Source organism: Tursiops truncatus, chromosome 10 (genome assembly GCF_011762595.2).
Source record: "Tursiops truncatus isolate mTurTru1 chromosome 10, mTurTru1.mat.Y, whole genome shotgun sequence".
NCBI lineage: Eukaryota > Metazoa > Chordata > Mammalia > Artiodactyla > Delphinidae > Tursiops > Tursiops truncatus.
The window spans coordinates 77,521,910-77,543,972 of record NC_047043.1 but is presented as its reverse complement, the minus strand read 5'-3'; the positions used below and the strand labels follow the sequence as shown (position 1 = coordinate 77,543,972).

The window sequence follows — 22,063 nt, the reverse complement described above, 5'->3', positions numbered from 1 at the left end:
TGGTCAGAGATGGCCTCTCTGAGGAGGTGACTCTGGATCGGACACTGAATAATGGAAGAGACAAGAGGGAATGGTAGGTACAAAGGCCCTGAGGCAGGAGCAAAGGCTTGGAGCAAAGAGACCAGGAGGTTCCATCTGTGTAGTGAAGGGAGAGTGGGAAGAGATGAAATCAGAGAGGGAAGGGGCAAGATGGGGAGATGGGAACAGTTTATACGTTGCTTTATGGACCAGGATAAGGAGCTTCAATTCCATTCTGAATGAGCTTGGAGTCCTTTTGACCTGATTTAGCTTTTTAAAATTTATTTATCTATTTTTTAATTTATTTTTGGCTGCATTGGGTCTTTGTTGCTGCACGCAGGTTTTCTCTAGTTGCAGCAAGCGGGGGCTATTCTTCGTTGCGGTGCGTGGGCTTCTCATTGTGGTGGCTCCTCTTGTTGAGGAGCACAGGCTCTAGGCACGTGGGCTTCAGTAGTTGTGGCACATGGGCTCAGAAGTTGTAGCTCGCGGGCTCTAGAGCGCAGGCTCAGTAGTTGTGGCACACGGGCTTAGTTGCTCCGCGGCATGTGGGATCGAACCCCGCATCCCCTTCATTGGCAGGCAGATTCTTAACCACTGTGCCACCAGGGAAGCTCTGATTTAGCTTTTAAAGAGCTTTCTCTGGCTGCCAATTGGAGACTAGAAGGTAGTGAGACTGTGAGAGAAGCAGAAAAACCAAGTGGGAAGAAGTCCTTAAAATAGTCCAGTCTAGAAAGCATGGTGGTCTCTGGTACCAATGGAGATTGTGCAAAGTGACTGGATTCTAGGCATATTCTCAGGATAACACCAATGTGTGGGATGAGGGATGTGAGACCAAGAGGGGAATCAAGGAGAACAGAGTATCTGGAAGAATGAAGGGGCTAAATTTGGAGGTGGAAAAGTCTGGTAAAGTAGCACATGGGGTGGGGGGAATCAGTTGGATACACAAACGTGGAGCTCAGGGTGGAGGTTGGAACCGTTCTGAATGCCAGCTCTGGTCCCTGTGAAACTCCAGACTGAATGTCCACCTGCTCTTTGGTGTCTCCACTGGGTGTCTAAGGGGTGCCTCTGACTCTCAGCAGCAAACAGTGGGTATTGTCTAGAAGCATCATCTGCCATGGGTGTCTGGGGGGCAGGGCAGGGTAAGGAAGTACGCGGTATATTCTTCTAGGAAAAGCGAGCCGTGACATCTAGTGGCTTTTCAGGATTTCTTCTTCCTTCTGCTGTGGAATTTCAAAGGTTAATGTGCCCCCACCCAAATTTGCGGTTTACAGCTGACCTGACTTGGATAAACTGCTCTGGGTATACAGTAGAGTCCAAGGAGTTGGTACGAAAACGTGAGTCGGAATCTCTTCACTTTTCTTCTTCCAGTGTTTTGTGAGTGCCTCCCACATGCTGGCATATGAGTTTCCCGTGGCTCCGAAACACATTACCACCAATTGGGTGGCTTGAAACAGCAGAAATGTATTCTCTCACAGTTCTGGAAGCCATAGGTCGGAAATCACGGTGTCAGCAGGACCATGCTCTCCCTGGAGGCTGTAGGGGAGAGTCCCTCCTTTTTCTCCTCCAGCTTCTGGTGGCTGATTTTATTCCCTAGGGCTGCATTGTTCCAATCTCTGGCTCCATCTTCAAAAGAACTGCTCTGTTTCTGTGTCTTCTCTTCTATCTCTCATAAGGATTTAAGTTTGCTATAAGTTGAATTTTTGTGTCCCTTCAAAATTCATATGTTGAAACCTAAGCCCCAGTGTGATCATATTTAGAGATGAGACCTTTGGGAGGTCATTAGGTCACAGGAGTGGAGCCCTCATCAATGGGATTAGTGCCCTTATAAAAGAGACCCCGGAGAGATCCCTTGCTCCTTCTGCCACGTGAGGACACAGTGAGAAGATGGCTGTCTGTGAACTACTAGGAAGTAGGCTCTCACCAGACACCAAATCTGCTGGCTCCTTGATCTTGGACTTCACAGCGTCTAGAACTGTGAGAAATAAATGTTTATTATTTATAAGCTGCCTAGTTTATGGTGGTTTTGTTATAACAGCCTGAATGGACTAAAACAACATTCCACCCAGATAGTCCAGGAAGATCTTATATAGAGATCCTTAAATTAATTATATCTGCTAAGACCCTTTTTCCAAATACTGTCACATTCACAGGTTCTGGGATTTAGGACACAGACAGGATCGTTTGTGGGGGGCGGGCACCATTCAACACACTACAGCTGGCTAACGTTGCAGACACAGGAAAAGATGTAACCCATTCCCACACTCATACGTTTGTTAATTAATTCAACAAATATTCGTTGAGCACAGCCTAGAATATAAGGCCCCGTGCCTGGCATTGCAGACACTGAGGTGTGGTGAGGCAAAGGCCTTACAAAGACTTCACAGCCTTGTAAGAGGAACAGGGTAAACAGGACTCAGCTCCCCTTGGAGTGCTCACAGAGTTCTCTTGTACATTATATTATTGAATATTTTATCCTCCCAGTTCTGAGAAGTAGCTATTAGTGTTTCCATGTACAGTCGTGAAGACTGGCTCAGAGAAGTGACGTGCACAGGGAGACAGTTAGTAGGTGGCACAGTCGGGATTTAAACCCAGATCTGCCCGATGGTGGCAGGTGGAGACTCCAGCTCCACAATAAACACCCACTGGGGATACCACACATACGTGTCATAAAATGCTGACTTCTATGCCACTGAGTTCCAAATGGATTATGAGAAGTGACCCCATTTAAATACACAAGGGGTGAATATTCTTGGCATCTTCTGGTCAACCCTTTTTGGGAAGCACTCACTTTTTTAAAAAAATTAATTTATATTTGGCTGTGTTGGATCTTTGTTGCTGCGCGCGGGCTTTTTCTAGTTGCGGCGAGCGAGGGCTACTCTCGATGCAGTGCGCGGGCTTCTCGTTGTGGTGGCTTCTCGTTGCGGAGCATGGGCGTTAGGCACGCAGGCTTCAGTAGTTGTGGCACGTGGGCTCAGTAGTTATGGCTCGTGGGCTCTAGAGTGCAGGCTCAGTAGTTGTGGCGCGTGGGCTTATTAGTTGCTCGACGTTATGTGGGATCTTCCCAGATCGGGTATTGAACCCACGTCCCCTGCATTGGCAGGCAGACTCTTAACCATTGCGCCACCAGGGAAGTCCCACTTTTTTTTTTTCCTCCCACTTTTTTATTTTATATTCTGCTAATCTAAACGTATAGGACTGGGATTTTCTTAAAATTCGGTGGTCTCAGAGACCTTAGTCCTGTTAAATAAAATGAGAGTGATAAAATGGCATCTTTGCCTGGGCCTCAGCAACCCATGCCTGGTGTTTCCCTCAAAGTGATAACCTCAAAATGTGTTGCAACTGAAAAGCAACAACAGTCCCTGTAAATGGTTGTAATTAGATGCAAAGCAGAGTTGCCCACCAATACTCTGGAAAAGCACCCTTTGTATTCAGACAGACCAAGTAGATAGAAACGCAGCTTTCATTTATACTTTATGCCTGGTAAGAGAATTAGGATTCTTCTTTTTTTTTTTTTTTTTTTTTACTTTTTCTGCTATAGCCTCTGGAATAGTAAGGTGGCAAACAGGTCACCTGGGTGGGTATCCTCTTGCAATGCCACCTCCAAGCTGAGTGAACCAGGGCACGTTGCTTCCAATGTCTGAGCCCCACTTTGCCCATCGCTAAGGTGAATGTTTGTTCTGGGTGATCTTTGAAGTCTCTTCTGGCTCTGAAATGTTTTAACTGTGAGGCTAAATATTTAGTGGTAATTATATTTACTAGGATGTATGTTCCGTATGGCTAGGATTAGTTTACAGGTTTTTTTGTTTGTTTGTTTGTTTTTTATTTATTTATTTATGGCTGTGTTGGGTCCTCGTTTCTGCGCGAGAGCTCTCTCTAGTTGCGGCGAGCAGGGGCCACCCTTCATCGCGGTGCGCGGGCCCCTCACTATCGCGGCCTCTCTTGTCACGGAGCACAGGCTCCAGACGCGCAGGCTCAGTAATTGTGGCTCACGGGCCCAGTTGCTCCGCAGCATGTGGGATCCTCCCAGACCAGGGCTCAAACCCGTGTCCCCTGCACCGGCAGGCAGACTCTCAACCACTGCGACACCAGGGAAGCCCTAGTTTACAATTTTTATGAGACAGATGAATGAGGTTTAATAAGAATAGTTAATTGAAAAAAAAAAGATTGAATTCCCAGAGGCATTTTACTATGAATTTAATTATGAAACTTGCTAATTGCATCACTCCAAGGCTTGAGAGTTATCCAGTTGCTGGATGCACTGGATAAGGGGCAGTTTTTCTCAAGTTGGCCTCAACTCTGAACTAGTACCAGAGATGTGGAAACAGTTTACTTTCTAGGTATGGAAAGAAAGAGAAGATGGGAGAGCCTGGCAGTTGGCGTAATTGGTCTCTTCCCTTGTCTTTGGCAACTTCATGTACCTGTAACAGAAAAAAGATGTACCTTCTAAAATACAGCTCTTCTATTATCACCTACCGTGTGCTCTGACTGTACAGCTGTTACTTGACTGTATGGCATCTTCATTGCAAATTAGCAAAAGACAGTCCTTTTCAGAGAATGCAGCTCCAGAAACAAACAGCTTGGTGAGCAGATGGCTCTGCACCAGGGTGTGGCTTAGCAAGTGGAGCTTGGGGTGAACTGCAGACTCCACTGGCCCCCTCGGCTGAGTGTGCAGTGCACACACTGCCCCACTGAACAAGGCAGCCCTTCCAGGCTCAATCACGTAAATCCTTTCTACTCCTCCCAGGCAGCGGCCTGTCTTTATTTTGAAAACTCCCACCGTCACTGCCTTTGAGGTTCCAGTTTAGAGGGTCTGGAACACTTGAGGGCCTTGGGGTAGGAGGGAGAATGGCTTTTTTTTTTTTTTTTTTTTTTTGCGGTACGTGGGCCTCTCACTGTTGTGGCCTCTCCCGTTGCGGAGCACAGGCTCCGGACGCGCAGGCCCAGCAGCCATGGCTCACGGACCCAGCCACTCCGCAGCATGTGGGATCTTCCCAGACCGGGGCACGAACCCGTGTCCCCTGCATCGGCAGGCGGACTCTCAACCACTGCGCCACCAGGGAAGCCCAGAATGGCATTTTTGAGAAATGGAGAGAAAAACCATTGTGGTTGAAATTAGCAAACAGGGGAGATGAAGTTATGAGACAAGGCTCTGGAGATGGACAGGGGTCATTCTGTAATCTCTAGGCTGTGGGGGGCTTTTTCCTAAAAACACTGGGACTCTGTGACTGGTTTTAACCACAGAAGGGTTTGAACAGATCGAACTCATTTCTGTTGAGAGAGTGAATTACAGGAAGTCTTTAATCAGAGGCAAGAGATGCTGAGGCAAGAGAAGGGTGATGATGGAGAACAGTGAATGGATTTTAGCGATATTTGTACAGTAAAATTATGTGGAAATGGTGATGGATGGGCTTGAGGAGTCAGGAACAATTCCAAAACTAAGAGTAACAGCTAACATAACACATCTTTGCGCCAGGCGCCATCCTGAGTGCTCTACGCTTATCAGCTTATTTAATCTATGAAGGAGAGACTGTTAGTTGCTTCACTTTGTAGAAGGGGAATTGAGGCACAGAAAGATGGAGTAACTGACCCCACGCTCCACAGGTGAGTTAAGCTTTGAATCCACAAAGTCTGAGGTTTAAATCCTTGCTCTAAACCAGTGGTTCTCAATCCGGACAGTTTAGCCCCAGGGGACGTTGAACAGCCTCTGGAGGCATTTTTGGTTGTCACAACTCAGGGATGGGGGTGCCCCTGTCATCTCGTGGATGGAGGCCAGGGATGCTGCTAAATGTCCTATAATCACAGGACAGCCCCACCACAGTGGATGACCTGGCCTCGGACGTCCAGTAATACCGTTCCCACCACTGTGTCACAGTACCTCCTGAGGATAGCGCCTGGGCTTCTGCCTCAGACAGTTGATTTCACCAAGACTGCGGGAGAGCAACCTGAAAAGGGCTGTGAGTTACTTTCTGGACACACCCAGCTGAAGCCCTTAAAGACACCCCAGAGGAGTTGGCAGGTCGATGGCTGGGTGCTTGCTGGGCTCTGTGGTCCGCAGGAGGAGGCTGGCACTGCGGTAGAGTAGGCTTCTATTCCTGGATACTGCAGACCCCCAACTACCTTGTATATTTTATCTCGTGTGTGTTTGTTTATACACTCACCCTCCTCCAGAAAGGGTATAAAGCTTCTTACAAGGATAAGGAATAAAGTACAGGCCATAAAAGGTAACAGTAGGTCATTAACATGCGGGTGGAGACGTAGGATGGAGCCAGAAAGGAGGCAAAAAAGGACCCTAACCATAAGCCTGGCTGCTGCAGGGCTGTTATTAGGGGCTTACTGGACTCCTTTCTCTACCTCCCTGCCCCCTTCAGCTCCTCTCCAACAGATGGAGCCCAGGTCTCATCTCGTGGCCTCTCTGCAGCTGAGAAGAAGCCTGGATTTGTGTACTGTCTTTTAAGTTCCCGGTACATAGTGGGAGAGCAATAAATATTTGCTCAGAGAATCTCTGGGGTACAGTTCTGAAGCAGACACAAACCCTCCCCTCGTCAAGCTGCCTTTCTAATGGCAGAGATCAACCAAAAAGGTAGGCATTTGGTGCAGGGATTCATGGCTTTGTTGGTCTGTTTGTTGTTGTTTTAAAATCAGATAATAGAGTAGTTTTAAGATGTCATTCTTGCTATAAAGAAACAAAGGAAAAACAGAGTCAAGAAAGAAGGATGAGGGGAGCTCTGTTAGATGGCGTGGTAGGGAGGCCTCTCTGGGGCCTGAAGAAAGAGCCAGCCCGCATAGAGCAGCGTGTGGGTGTCCCAGGGCTGAGGGAGCAGCATGGGTAAATACCCCTGTGTGGGAAAGAGCCTTGGCCTTTGAGAGACCCAAAGTAGGCCAGTGGGCCTGCAACATGTTGAGGGAAGGAGGCTGGGAGGAGAGATGGTAGGAAAATGGGCCTGGCCATTTGGGGCATAGTATAGGTTTTATTCTGAGGGCAGAAGGAAGCTGTGGAAGGATCGTGTGGTAAAGATCAATGGTTTCCAAGTATCCATCCCCCACCCCCATCTTCCTCATTAATAAAACCCACAACATTGAACTGGGCACATGGCAACTTTTCCCAGCCTCTTGTGTAGGTGGTATGGTCATGTGACTTAAGCTCTAGCCACTAGAATGTCAGCCGAGGTGGTGTATGCAACTCCTGAGAAGTATCTTTGAAAGGATGGAGTGTCCCCCCGGCCTTGCTGCCCTATGGGATGTAGATTCAATGGCTGGAGCCCTAGCACCATCTTGGACTTTGAAGTAACCTTGGAAATGGAAGCCAGGGATGGCCATGCTACCAGCTAGACGGGGCTTGGATTCTGACCATCGTGCCGCCTTAACAGCGCCAGATGCTTCTGTGAGAGAGGTAAACGTCTGTCTTATTTAAGACACTATCAGTGTGAGTTGTCTGTCACAGTTGAACCTAACCCCAGCTGATAGAGGTTTTCAGGAGAGAAGGGCACAGTTCTGTTTATCATATAAGTAGCTCCCTTAGGCTGTTGTGTGGAGAGTGGATTGAGAGGAAAGAGCGTGGAAGCCGGGAGATGGGGCAGAGGCTGCTGCAGGTGTCCAGGCAGATAAATGAATGAATGTGTAAATGAATGAATGAGTCACTTCACAGTGCTGCCTGCTGTCTCACCACTTCTCTGATGACCTGCTCTTCTTTGCCCTTCTGTTCCATCGGTTGGTGAGCCTTCCTTACAGGCTGTATCAGTCTGCTCAGGCTGCTGTAACAGAATATCACTGACTGGACTGCTTAGACAACAGACATTTGTTACTCACAGTTCTGGAGGATGGGGTGTCCAAGGTCAAGGTGCCGGCAGATTCAGTCTTGGTGAGGGCCCTCTTTCTAGCTTGCAGATGGTCCCTTTCTCCCTGTATCCTCACACAGTGAAGGAGGAAGCTCTGGTGTCTCTTCTTCTTAAAAGGGCGCTAATTCCATCAGTGAGGTGAGGGTGGGCTCCACCCACATGAAGTCATCTAAACCTAATTGCCTCTCAAGGCCCCACCTCCCGATGCCCTCACGGTGGTGGTTAGGGCTTCAACATATGGTTTGTGGGGGAAGGGGGCTGAGTGGAAAAGCCTACAGTTCTCCTCCTGCATCTTTCTCCTTTACTTTCACACAGGACACCTCACTTCTGACACTTCCGGTCACCAAATGCTTGGGTGGGGGATGGTCCACCACCAAGCAATTCTGTGACACCAGCTGGCTGTCCTACAGTTTAACTCAATTCTGACACCACCTTCCTGGAGGTAGCGTCAGATCCCGCAGGGTAAGGGCTCAGTCTCACGAGACTGGCCCCCACTTCAGATGCCAGTCGCCGTTTCATGTGACTCACAACTTCTGCCTGATTTGGCTACAAATTAGAGGTTCCCATGAGCCCCTCCTCAGGCTCAAGTGATTTGCTAGATCAGCTCACAGAACTCAGGGAAACACTTATGTTTGCCAGTTTATTAAAGAATATGATGAACAGCCAGATGAAGGGATACATAGGGCGAGGTCTGGGACGATCCTGAGCACGGGAGCTTCTGTTCCCGTGGAGTTGGGTGTGTCACCCTCCTGGTACAGGGGTGCATTTACCAACCTGGGAGCTCTCCAAAGTCTGCACTTTGGGGGTTTTATGGAGGCTTCCTCACGTAGGTGTGATCGATCATAATTCCATTTTTAGCCTTTCTCCTTTCTCAAGAGACTGGGGGATGGTGGGACCAGGGGCTGAAAATTCCAAGCTTGTAATCACCGCTTGGCCTTTATAGTGAGCAGCCCCCATCCAGGAGCCACTCAGGAACCCACCCAGAGTTACATCATTAGAACAAAAGACAGTCCTATCACCCAGGAAATTACAAGAGTTTCCCTGTGTCAGGAACTGGAGCCAAAGACCAAATATTAGAACAAAAGATGCCCTTAGTATACTTATCACTTAGGAAGTTACAAGGGCTTCAAGAGCTCTGTGCCAGGAACTGTGGGAAGAGACCAATGTATATTTTCTATTATCTCACAGGGGGACACAAACATTCAATTCATAACACAGGTGATTGTACTTCCCTCCTGGGCAGAAGGAAGAGACCAGAAATATCCCAAATATTTACTTCCTCCTCCAAAAGGAAAAGTCCCCTCAAACAAAGGAGGGGAGGAGAAAAGGCATGTCTTTGAGCATTAACCCTGGAAGGGTGCTTCAGGAATTCCCACTTCACAGATGGGAAGACTGATGCCCAGAGAGGGAAAGGGACTTGCCTGTGGCTACACAGCATGTCAGTGGGACAGAAGTTATACAATATAGAAGCTGGAAGGGGATGTACAAACCACATAGCCCCATCCCCTCACCCACCTCATTTCGAGAAGAGGAAACCAAGGCCTAGAGAGGGGGAGTTAGTGACAGCCAGGATCAGAGCTCAGGGTCACTGTGATGGTGTAAGACCAGGACCCGCACTTGGAATTGAATGGCCTGCTGTCACATCTTGAATCATTTTAATGTTTAAATTTGTGGTTTGGAAGCTGAGTCCGGTAGGACAACGGAGCTTGTACCGAGGGTTGGGAACCTCAGTTCACGTGAAGCCCTACCTCCCACTACCTCCCCAGCTGGGTTCTCAGCCCCCAGCTTCCCTGCTGTCCCAGGACTGGCCCATTCTGCCCCTCCCCGCTGCTCTTCCAGCCCCGTTCCCCCCACCCATCCCCATCAGGGGCCTGGGCATGGGGAGGGCTGCCGCCCGTACCCCAGAGCATCTCAGGGGAGAGCATGACCACAGCCGTCCCCGCCCTAGGCTGGCAGCACCATGGTGCTTTCAGTGGGCAACCTGGCAGGAGTGAGTTTCTCTTGACCCTGACTCAGGTGCCTAGTGCACCGTGGTGTAGAGATTGCTATGTTTGGTGTCACCTGTCCACCACGGGTTGGGATGGAAGGCCTGTGGGAAAGGGAGATGCTAACTCCCTATCCTGCTCCCCCAGGACCCGGGCAGCTAATGGGCAATGCACACACACACCAGGCTGCGGGGTGGGCTCCTGGGTGCCTGTGAAGGTGTGCACTCTGCCCACGCCCACGGCATTAAGTAGCAAGCAGAAGGTACTGTCATCCTGAGAGACTGCCGAAGGAGAAAAAGAAAAAAAGCTTTCTGTTTTAGTGCCTTTAATGGAAGCACCTCTTTCCTGCTTTTTGACCGAGGGGCCCTGCAGTTTGCACTGGGACCTCACATTGGGTAGCCTGTTCTGACTCGGGACTTCTCACTGCTCCCTCCATCAGCCTCCAGCTCTGGCTGGACAGCGCTAGCTTTTCTTACGGTCAGCCTACTGTGTTCCAGTCCCCGTGCTCGGCCCTTTTCCTGCATTATCTGTTTGGAAGCCTTGCTGGACCCCAGTGAGGTGTGTACTATTATTAGACTCACTTGAAAGGTGAGGAAGGGAAGGCAGGGATAGGCTACGTCAACTTGCCCAAATCCTCCAGCTGGTCAGCGAGTGAGCGAGGCTCCCTACCCACGTGGCTGGTCCGCTTGTCCTGGCCTGGCCTGTGGGCAGCTGGAGGTGGGGGAAGGAAGGCACCACATCTAGATGCTGATGCTAGCTGTACCCCTCCCCTCCGCTCCCCTGCTCAGCACCTCACCCTCAGCCTCCAGGGGAGACCTTGCAACCCAGACTACCATGTAACCAGGCAACCGTTCCACGACGCTGCTTTTCCTCCCTGCTCCTTCTGCCTTATTCAGTATCTGCCAGGCGAGCACAGCTCCTGGGAGTGTCCCAGAAGTATTCGTAAGGAAGAAGGCTGGCTGGGGAGGCCTGCGGGGACATCTGCTATTCATCTCGCTGCACCCTCCACCCCAAAGTCCTGAACCTGCTTCTGGGGGATTCTGAGAGATCTGTGGGCATCCAGATTCATGGGACTGGAAATTGCCCTGGGCTTGATGGAAAAGGGCGTGGACTGTGGGGAAGATGGGGCAGGTGTTACGCTTGGTCCTCAGCTGCTCTCTGGGTGCCCCTGGTTCCCTAGCATGGAGGTTCAGATACCCTCTGCACTCTTAGAAGCAGCTCCCACGATCTGCCTTCTGCTCCCACGATTCCTGCCATCTGTAATCAGATGCGAGATGAAGGGGGGGAACCAGGATTAATTGAACTCCTATTATATATCCTGTGCCAGACACGAGGGAAAGAAAAATTAGCAAATCAGACCCAATGCCAGTTTCACAAGTGGGAAAACAAAAGCTCAGATAGGTAGAAAGAACCTGAATCTGCCTGATGACAACTTCTGCCCTTCCCAGTGGTGGTGCTGCTGCTTGTACAGGAACAAAGGGATTTAGGAATCATCTGAGCCAGCTCCCTCGTTTTACAGAAGGGGGAACTGACAAACAGGAAGCAAGAGCATCTCCTCCAGGGCCACCCAGCTTACTTCGCTCCAGGCTCATCTTGCAATTACTTGAGCTCAGTTTCAACCTGTCCTTGGATTCAGTAACTGTTTAGAACTCCAAACCTTCTTCTCTTCTCTAAAGCTGACTGCATTATGCCTGTGCTTATGTCAATATGCATACAGCCCTGTAGTTTAATAGGTACAGCATAATATAGTTAAGACTCATTCCTGCGTCTTTAGAGTGGTGGGACTTGGGACAATTATTTCATCTTTATTTCATTTTTCATCTCTGTAAAATGGAGACAGTAATAGTACTTACCTCATAGGATTATTGTGAAGATTAAATGAGATCATTTATGGCACATGTAGAATATAATCTTGAATATTATTTGTGTCCAACTTGTATCACAGGTATTTTTAAAATCTCAATGAGATAAAGAATAGGGCTTACGTCGTATTCTTTCTTTATTGGTACCCCATGTGCCTGGGACTATGTCTGCAAAACAAGGGATAATAAATGTTTGCTCAGTTAGTGCAATTTTGAAAAATCTAAAAGTGAAGTCAAGGTAGACTTTGGAAACCACACCAAAATGGTGGGCAAAGCTGTCGTGCTCTCTTAGCCAAGACTGGACTTGAGCAAACTGTGCATCTAGCCTCCTCTTTCTTCCTTGTCCTTCCCCAAACCTCCAGCCTCCTCTCAGGGGATCACTGAACACCTGTCATTTCCTCTGTGATGTGGATTTAAGATCAAGGTTGTCCCTCTCCTAGGACTGGTTGCATTTCTAGTCTTCTCTGCGATTGTAGAAATTCTGTCATCAGAGAGAGGAGGTGCACTGGGGTGGAGAGCTTATCACAGAGCTCAGGGCATGAGGCAGAGACTGGCTGGTTGTTGGCTAACCTTGACGGCTAGGCTCTATTGCCCAGCTTCCCTTGCGGTTAAGTATGAGCATGTGACGGAATTCTGGCCTGTGCCTGGCAGTGCAAATGATGTGCACAGCTTCCAGGCCTGGCTCACGAAACCCTCATAGTCTGTCCCTTTCCCCAGCCACAAGGGGAGGACACCTCCCCCCATCAGGAGCACTGGTTTTGGACTTCAATGGAGAGATGAACTTCTGTCACGTCAAGCTATTGAGTCTGGGGAGGGAGGTGGTCGTCTGTTCTAGCATCTAGTGTTACCTTAACTAATACAGTCGTGAGACGGTGGCCACAAAAGGAAGTTGAGCGGGCTGTTCCCAGGTGTGATGCGTGGAGGTGAGGGCCAGCTGAGCAGGAAGCAGGGCAAGATTCAGGTCCTGCCTTTATCATTTCCTATCCAGGCTTTTCGTCCAAAGGCTCTGGGCAAGCTGCGAAAACATCTTTGAAGTTGAGATACCCGTCACTGCTTGATCATTCTCTTCTGAAGAGATACCGGGAGGATCAGAGAGCTGGAAAGTAGGGCAGGGGTTCTTTGATTTCAGCCCGGTTTTTTATTTTCTCCTTGGCTAAGAGTTTAGAGTTAAAAATTCCCCAAGGGGAGGGTTCTTCAAGCTCTGCCTGTGCTGCCCCTCCCGCCATCTCTTTCTCCTTCCCTCGTTCTCTCCCTCCCTCCCTTCCTCCCCTCTTTTACAGTGAATGTGCAAGCACGCAGCCTGGATTCCCAGCTGTGTGGCCTCATCAAGTTTCTCTACCTTTCTGGGTCTTCATTTCCACATCTGTACCTTGAAGATGATACCATTTACCTTGCCAGGTCCTTGTGTGATTAGAGATGTAATATCAAAAGACCAGCACACGGCAACCTCTCAGGAGAAAAGACGGCTCCTGCTTCCATTATTACTATTATGTCTATGCCTCACGTTCTCTGCTTCTGTGTTTCTCTTCACTCCCTCACTCAGTGACCACTCATTGAGCACCTACTATGTGCCAGGCACTGAAGAAGAAGATGAAAGCCCTTTTCCTCATATTGATACAACTTGCATTCTGGCAGACAGGAAGATGTCATATAAGTGAGCAGACAGATAAAATAATTGAAAATTGTAATCAGTGCTAGAAAGGAAACAAACAGGTTGCTAAGATAGAGAATAAGGGGTGAGGGGAAGGTGAGGCACAGCCTGGATGGGGCAATCAGGGAAGGCCTCTCTGAGAAGGTGACCTTTCTGTGGGCCTAGAAGATTAAGGGGCAACCAGACAAGAGAAGAACTAAAGGAGAATCCCTCTGGGGAAAGACAGCAGCAGTGCCAAGGTCTTTAAGTGGTCAAAAGGCAGACAGGAGGCAGTGTAGCTGGAGCAGAGGGGAGTGGGGGGCCAGGGTATATAGGAGGTGGATTTCTATACACACATAAAGCCATTTAAGTGGGGTTTTGTGGTCCGAGTTACATTTTTACAGCAGTTGTCTCACAGTGTGGTCCCAGACCAGCAATGTCAACATCACCCGGGAACTTGGGAGACATGGAAGTTGTCAGGCCTAGCTCCAATCTGCTGAATCAGAAACTCTGAGGTGGGACCCAGCTGTCTGTGGTCTGCCAGGCCCTCCAGGGGAAGTTGATGCTGCGGGTCCCGACAGCAAGCCCCGTGGTTCTCGTTCCTGGCTGCAGGCAACATCCAGGCCTTTCAAGATCTGTGAATGTTAAAAACCCCACCCACCTCGAGACTCTGATTGCGTTGAGTGCGGTTGGCACCTGCGCGGCGGTAGTTTGTTAAAGCTCCCCAGGGCGTTGCCTGCAGCTCCGCAGCGAGGATCTCCGCTCTAGCGGCCGTGAAGACTAGACTGGAGGGAGAAGAGGAGGTCGATGCAGAGGTCCACGTGAACCAAGTGGCCGCTTAGACTGGGGGGACGGCAGAGAAGGTGGAGAGGCAGGAACAGATTTTAAATATATTTAGAGGGAAGAAAATCAACAGGACGTTTAGATGGATTGGATATGGGGTCAGGGGTGGGACTTCACGTTTAGCATCATTGAAGGTAACTCCATGGTGGTAGTTACGAGCCTGTGCTTGTAGGTGGCCTGTAGCCAGAAGCCCCTGGGAACAGGGGCTGGACGGTGAGCCTAGGAACGTGAAGAGGTGCATCTTCTCTATCTGCCTGTCAGTTAAGGCAGCGACGAAGATCAGATCGCAGCAAAGTTAGAAAGCCCTGAGTTTCTCCTGAGTGCTAAGAGGAGACGGGATGTGAAAGACCCCTCTCCCTTCCTCCATCCTCCTCTTCCCCTCACCTTCCCCCCTTTCTCCCCCCTCTCCCCAAATGCTCAAGTGGGACGTTCTTGTTTTAGAGTCAAGTTGCCCCAGAACACTCAGGAAGGTCCCCTTCAGGGGAACACCCGCCCGGGTGATGTATCCAGGAGTGGCCAGCAGAGGGCGTGCTAGACTCGGAAATGTGCATTGCTGGGAGCGAGGCAAATCTTGCTGTTTCCAAGTCAACTAGGAGAAAGGGATTCGCTCCGAAAATAATAATCGTATCTGCATGTATTAAACGGCCTCTATGTACCAGATACTGTGCTAAGTGCTTTCCGTGTACCGTCTCATTTAATCCTCTTAGTTTTACAAGGTAGGTGCTGTAAGCAGCCCCCATTTTACATATACATATATTAGGATAAATGACTTGGCCATTGTCACCCAGGTAGTCACTGGCAAGACCGGGCTTGGTCGTCTAGCCTGTCTATCTGACCCCAGAGGTGTGTGGCCACTCCTCTGTCAGGAAGGCCAGAATCCTCAGCATTTCTTTCTTATCCCTGGTGCTGCTTTCACTAACACTTGGGGTCGGAGGATGCCCTTGGAAGGTGGCGTCACCTGAATGAGCAAAGCCATGGCTCTGCAACTCACTTGCTGTGTGATGGTGAGAAAGTTACTTAGCCTGTCTGTGTTCAAGATCTTTCATCTCTAAAATGGGGTGAGATGATCTTACATAACTGACCCAGAACCTTGTACAGCCCAGAGGACGTGCTCAATTAATGGCCGCTTTTCTGCCTAAAATGATTTCAGAGGAGGTGGAAACAGCTCTGAAGGATCTAGAAGGACTGTGCTGTCCAACAGTCCTTCCTGTGATGATGGAAATGTCCTGTATCTGCGCCGTGCAGTGCGGTCATCTGTAGCCACGTGTGCCTCTTGCATACTTGATACATGACTAATTTAAAATATAAGAGCTGAACTTTAAATTTTAATTATAAGAAATTTAAATAACCACGTGTCTGACATCAAAGTCTGTGTATCCTTGAAAGTCCCTTAGGTATTAAATAAACCATATTCAACATTTAGAGCCTGGCATAGAGCAAAGGCTCAATGAACTTGAGTTTGTCCGAAGTCAACATAAAAGACAGGAAAATCAACCAGCAAAGCCATGTTCTGCGTTTAACACATTTTGTTCATTTGTGGGACTAGAGGCTCATATTTCCCCAAGAAAAATCTCTGTCAGGGTTCACTATCCACAGGGCGCTGTCTGGGGCAGGCTATTACTTTACTTTTTCATGCTAAAATTCTTTCAATATTTATTCAACATGTATTTAGTGGGGATAAAGAACAAGCTTATGTTCTAGTTCATGGAATGTGTGTTCAAAACAAAATCCCTTCATTCATTCACTGACTAAAGAAATCCCGCTTCCTTTTCTATGCCCTTCTCTTTAATTTTCTCTTGCAATTTTATAAACCAGACAACTTCCTCAAAAGTTTTTTTGTAAGGTTTAAAATGTAAATAAGAAAATACCTGGTCCCCAGGAAGCAGCACTACATCTCATACGTCTCGGTTCTAAAATTTCACCTGTGTAGACTTTGCTTTTAAGCGACGGCCAGTTGGCAAATCTGGAAATTCAATGGTTGGAAATTCCAGCTCATAGTGGGGAGTGGCATCGATTTCCTCCAGAGGCAGGTCCGCCCTGATGGACGCTGTTGTGTGTTTCCACCTTAGGGTAATTTCTACTCTCGGCTTGCTTCCAGCCGGTTGCACAAGGAAACCTGAGTTGATGGGCACCTAATTTCCAGTATCTTCCAGAGGAGTGTAGTGTTCCTCGTGGACTGGCCCCTTGTCAGGCCGTGACCCAGAACAACACGAAGCCCCTGTCATCGGGGCAGCCTTGTCTGCTGCTCCCAGGGCTGGCTGTCCTGTGTTCAGCGCCCTGCAGATCCTGGGCTTCCTTTCTCACCGTCCTGAAGACTTGCACGCTCTGGGTGCCCTGACTAGATGCCCAGCTTCTTGAACAAGAGCTGTGGTTCTAGCCACACACAGCCCAGTGTAAAGAGGCATTTTGTTTGTTTTTTTTACTTTTACTTTCACTACATGTCCAAGCCCTTAAGAACATAGAGAGTCCTCTGCTTGAACGACATGTTCCTTTTTTTAAAATTTTTCTGAACATGGCTCATTCCCAACTCTATCACCAAGGTCCCTTAGTCCCTTGGGAGTGGGGTCCAGATATGAACAAAGAGATGCCTTCCTGATTGTGCCTTTGAGTGAGAGGTGGAAGGATCAGTGGTCTGACTGATCAATCACTCTTCTCACCTCTGTTCGTTGGCCCGGAAGGCTGGCCGTCCTTCTCCTGAGTACCCATGCCCAGCGCTCCAGCAGCCCTAGTAGGTGTCGGTACACCCTCTGTGAGGCCCTGTGCTACGTGGTATCATGGAGGGAAACATCCCCGGGGCTCCCGGAACCTGCACCACCATGAAGTGCTTCACCCAGGTCTTAGCCAACCCGCTGTGGAAATGGCATTTCCCACCCAGTGGCTGAGGGTGGGTTTTCATGTGACGTTATGACTCCACACACGAGCCAGTACGTAACCCTCAGCCCTTATATGCCCACTCCTCTGCACTGTCTCTTGGTAAAAGCACTGTCTTCATCCTCAAGGTGGGTATCGTGGGTTCCCCCTACCGCCTCCGCTGTGCCTGGTGTCTGGCTGACTGTCACAGGGCATCCTTACCCTTTGGCATTCAGGTGGGGTCTGCCCGTGCAGAGCCCAGGGGAGACTGGAGGGAAGGAGCAGAGAAGGAGTGTGTGTGTGGGGGGGGTTGTTGGCCCTTCCTTTCAAGGTCACCTTGGCCAGGTGTGCTCTCTAGACTAAGGTCTTGGCTTCTCTCAGGCTAACCCCTCTGTGCAATGCTGTCAGCTCTGCTAACAGCTCCCTCCCCCATCCCTTCAGATCTGAGGACATGACCCCTTAGCTGCTCCCAGCCCTGGGTGATTGCACTAGCCCTTATGGTCCTTTGCGCCTGCAGCTATTTAAACAGGCCCTTTCTAAATAAACCTTCCTCCAATTATCCTAATTTGAGTGTGTCATCTGTTTCCATTAGGTCTCAGATTGACGTGTCTTCCTTTGGCATGTATGTGCAGTCTGGTTTTGCTGGATTGATATTCCTGGTTGCTCTGTGAACCTCAATTTATTTCCCCCTCCAAACATTGCTTAGGTTCAAGATGTTTGCTGATTGTTCCAAAGCCTGAATTTCTCAATTCTAGTCTCTTTCAAACTAACCATCCCTCCCTCCCTCCCTCTTTCCCTCCCTCCCCCTTTCCCTCCCTCCCTCCCTCCCTCTTCCCTCCCTCCCTTCCTCCCTCTTTCCCTCCCTCCCTCCCTCTTTCCCTCCCTCCTTCCCTCCTTCTTTCCCTCCCTCCCTCCCTCTTTCCCTCCCTCCCTTCCTTCCTTCCTTCCTTCCTAGCAGTTCTGTATATAAATACTAGAGTCAGACTGCCTTGGTTAAAGTTCCAGCTCCTCTGCGTACTGATTATGTGACCTTACCTCTCTAGCCTCTGGTTTTCTCATCTGTAAAATGGGGATGCTGCCTGGGTTTTGATGAGAATTGAAGGAGATCTTACGATGATGTCTACAGCTGGAGGCTCCTCTCTCTCTGTTGACTGTGATTATTCCTATGTCCAGGCCACTCTGTAGCCTGCAGTTTCTTAACTTAGGTTTCCCAGGTCTGTCTTCCTTGTCCTTCTGGCCCGTAGATGACTCCTTCCTCAGCACTATCTATGATCTTTAGGTGACCTCAGGATTCCTGGTCTTTAAAGAAATCCTTCATTTCCATGGGCCAAGTATAGTCAAAGAACACACTCCTACCTAATTCTTGTAGTTGAGTTTGCTGATTCCTCCCAGTTTCTGGTAAAGAGTAACAAAAAGGAGCTTTGAATTATTTTTAGTTTCTCCTATGAAGTAGGGGATATTCAGAATGCCTTGGAGGGAGGCATAAAGAGGCCAGGGAATCTTTTTTTTTTTTTTTTTTTAACAATATGGGCCCAGCAGGAGGGAGAATTTGATACCAGTTCTAGCAGGCTGGGAGAAAAGAAAAGTACAAAGTGCTTTACACATGAGGACTGTGTAAGTATTTTGTGGCTTAGGCAGTGGATTTGGTCAAGATTGTAGAGGAAGCAGTTGAGACCAACGGTTAGCTCGGAGATTTAGGAAGATCTGTGGCTATAAATTCTCCATCACATGTCTGATCCATTGACGATTTTTAAGTGTTGGTTGTATGATTTTTCACCCCTAAGCTCCTGAGAATTGTTAAGAACAGGATTTAGGAAGGAGGTGTGTGCCTGAAATTCACCAAGAAAGAGTGGAGGACGCAGTTATACCCCATCCACAGCTGAACGCATTTTCTTTTTTCTTTTTTTTTTTTTTTTTTGCGGTACGCGGGCCTCTCACTGTTGCGGCCTCTCCCGTTGCGGAGCACAGGCTCCGGACGCGCAGGCTCAGCGGCCATGGCTCACGGGCCCAGCCGCTCCGCGGCATGTGGGATCCTCCCGGACCGGGGCACGAACCCGTGTCGCCTGCATCGGCAGGCGGAGTCTCAACCACTGCGCCACCAGGGAAGCCCTGAGCATTTTCTTGATGCTGTTTATTTCATATTTTTATGTTCTCAAGAGTCTCCCAGAATAGTAATTTGTGCGCATTTGTCTTCCCATCTAATTTTGCTTTAACAATAGTTGGAAGAACATAACCAGATGCTTTCTTCAAAAAAAAAAAAAAAGAAATTGACATGTTGACATCAAAATTAATACTACTCTCCAAAAAGTCACTTTTTCAGTTGAGTTAGTAATTAAGTTGGCAGACCCACCTCTTAAATTCCGGGACCACACGGTGGGTGGGTGGGTGGGAGGCTGGACCCTGACCTGGCCTCAGGGAAATCAGCCAGCTAAGCTTCTTGAAGTTCCCTGGAGAAGCATGCTCTAAGCCAGTTTTCTTATTTAAGCAATTAAACTTTAATTACCCAAGTAAGAGATGAATCCATTCTCCTTTTTAAAAAACTTAATACATCATAGATGAGGCTAAAGTTCCCTTGGACAACCACTCTTTTTTTTTAACATCTTTATTGGAGTATAATTGCTTTACAATGGTGTATTAGTTTCTGCTGTATAACAAAGTGAATCAGTTATACATATATCCCCATATCTCCTCTCTCTTGCATCTCCCTCCCTCCCACCCTCCCTATCCCACCCCTCCAGGCGGTCACAGAGCACCGAGCTGATCTCCCTGTGCTATGCGGCTGCTTCCCACTAGCTATCTATTTTACGTTTTACGTCACTTTGTCCCAGCTTACCCTTCCCCCTCCCCATGTCCTCAAGTCCATTCTCCAGTAGGTCTGACGTGGACCACCACTCTTAATCATGATGCTGACCCTCTTTACTGGAGGTTCCAGGTTTGGGGGTCTGTCTTTCCTGAGCTTGTACTTTGCATTTTCCTACGTGCATATATACACATAGAAGGTAAATAACATTGTTGTGTGTTTTTCTCACAGACCATTTTCTCCTTGATTACTCACAGCCAGGACTTGTGGGAGAGAAGAACTCCTTATTACAGCTGAGTTTGGGAATTTGAGACCTTCTTCTCTCTGCTGCATTTCCTTTTGCAGAAACCAAAACTTCAATTTTTATACCCTGTGCTCTTTGCCCCTTCCTACCTTATCTTTTCCTGTTTGTGGATCGTTTTGCCTTTATTTGAAATGTCAGTACTGTTTGCCATGCCTTCTGGGGGCAGCTTGCCCATAGTCGAGGTAGGTAGGCAGCGAATCATGTGATCTACACCTTCCACAGCCATGATGAATCAGTTACGGTGAGCACTTGACCTTCAAGGTCATAATGTAGAGTTAGGGCTGGCCGCCATCTTGGGTCACATGCAAGATGAGTAAGTGGATGCCACGGCCTGAGTGAGGCAGTGCGGTCACCTCTGTTCTTGGTTTTTTGGTTCTCATGCCTGTGTCACCAGGCTAATCTCTGGTGCCTAAACTTGGATTCCATAACCTTTTCTTTTCTTTTTTTTCTTAGTTGAGTTAAATTGAGCGAGTTTCTGTTACGGGAATCCAAAAGAGTTTTTACTTTGTATTGTCTAATCAGGTAATTAAACTCTTTGAGCCTATAGTCCCCGTGTGCCTTTCAAAGTACAGGATGCCGCCTAGTACACTGTAAGTATTCTGTAAACAGGTGTTTCTCGATAATGGGGATTTTATGGAGTGAGAATTATACATTCGGGTTGTACTTTGTTTCACTGGGGGAGAGAGGCCGTGTGGCAGTAATAGGAATCATTCATTTGTTCATCCAAAGACATTGCTTCCAGAGGACAGAAAATGAAAAGTAAGGCAAGGCCCAGTTTCTGACCTTGGGAGGCTCCCCGTCTCGCAGGCGAGATAGCCATGGACAGCAGATTAATTAGAGTTTGATTGGCGAGTGTAGCCCAAACAAAATGTTCCCTCCGTACCTCTGCTGGGATTGTTGTTCCTTTTTGCAAAATCCAATAACTCTGGCCAACTGGGTGTAAATACCAGCACTGCCGCTAGCCCAGGCCTACCCACGGATCTGTGATTAGGACGCCGTCTCCTGGTGATGGAGGAAGTGTCCCTTACCTTTACCCCCAACTAATTCTAATGTAGAATTCCTCCGTTCTGCATTATCATTGTTCACTTCAAACGAATCACTGACACTTGCTCGTTCTACGCTATTAGTCATGTCTGAAGTTCAGGATTGGTTCCCATTTGTCTCTGTTGCATGGGTAGGACACTTTACACAATGCTGGAAATGTCTTTCAGTCCCCTTTCCCAGATATCACGAGTTGGAATATGTTCAAATCAAAGGATTTTCCCTTCCTCTTGTTCTCCTGTCAGACGGAGGACCAGGTGGCATCCTTGCTACCATCCCCTGCATCCCAATTCAAAAACTTACCTTGTTTCCCATGGGGAAGGTCCAAGCCTTTGTCACTGATTAATGAATTTACTGAATGAACTATTTTTTTTTTTTTTTTTTTTTTTTTGCGCTGTACGCGGGCCTCTCACTGTTGTGGCCTCTCCCGTTGTGGAGCACAGGCTCCGGACGCACAGGCTCAGCGGCCATGGCTCACGGGCCCAGCTGCTCCGCGGCATGTGGGATCTTCCCAGACCGGGGCACGAACCCGCGTCCCCTGCATCGGCAGGCGGACTCTCAACCACTGTGCCACCAGGGAAGCCCTGAATGAACTATTATTAATTACTGAAAGATGAATTTGTAATTTAACATATATTGCTGAGTATCCACCATGGGCCATGCCTCAGGAGAGGTCCTGGGGACATTGCAGAATAAAGTCAACCCAGTCAGCGCCTGTCCTCTGGAGCTTTGTGTCCAGTGACAAAAACCACTGGGAATTAGCAAGTAATATGAGGGCAAATCACAAAGGGCCGATGGATCTGGAGTGTCTAAAAACACACCACAAGGTCGCACTGAAGCGAGAGTGCTGTACGAGTGAATGAGGGTGCAGAAGGAGGGGAAAGCATTTGGATTC

At 48.5% G+C, this 22,063-nt stretch overlaps 1 protein-coding gene across 18 annotated transcripts in view; it reads left to right on the top strand.

The window, feature by feature from the left end:
• The window catches only part of ADAMTS9 (ADAM metallopeptidase with thrombospondin type 1 motif 9), a 232,660-nt gene that overhangs the window by 186,596 nt on the left and 24,001 nt on the right, over positions 1–22,063 (top strand). For 2 of the 18 annotated variants that reach the window (XR_012334673.1, XR_012334667.1), the window contains one exon: positions 6,387–6,598. The exons of the other annotated variants lie outside the window; for them this stretch is intronic. The gene's annotated coding sequence lies outside the window, so the exon portion shown is untranslated. The remainder of the gene's footprint in view (positions 1–6,386; positions 6,599–22,063) is intronic. 18 annotated transcript variants of the gene reach the window in all.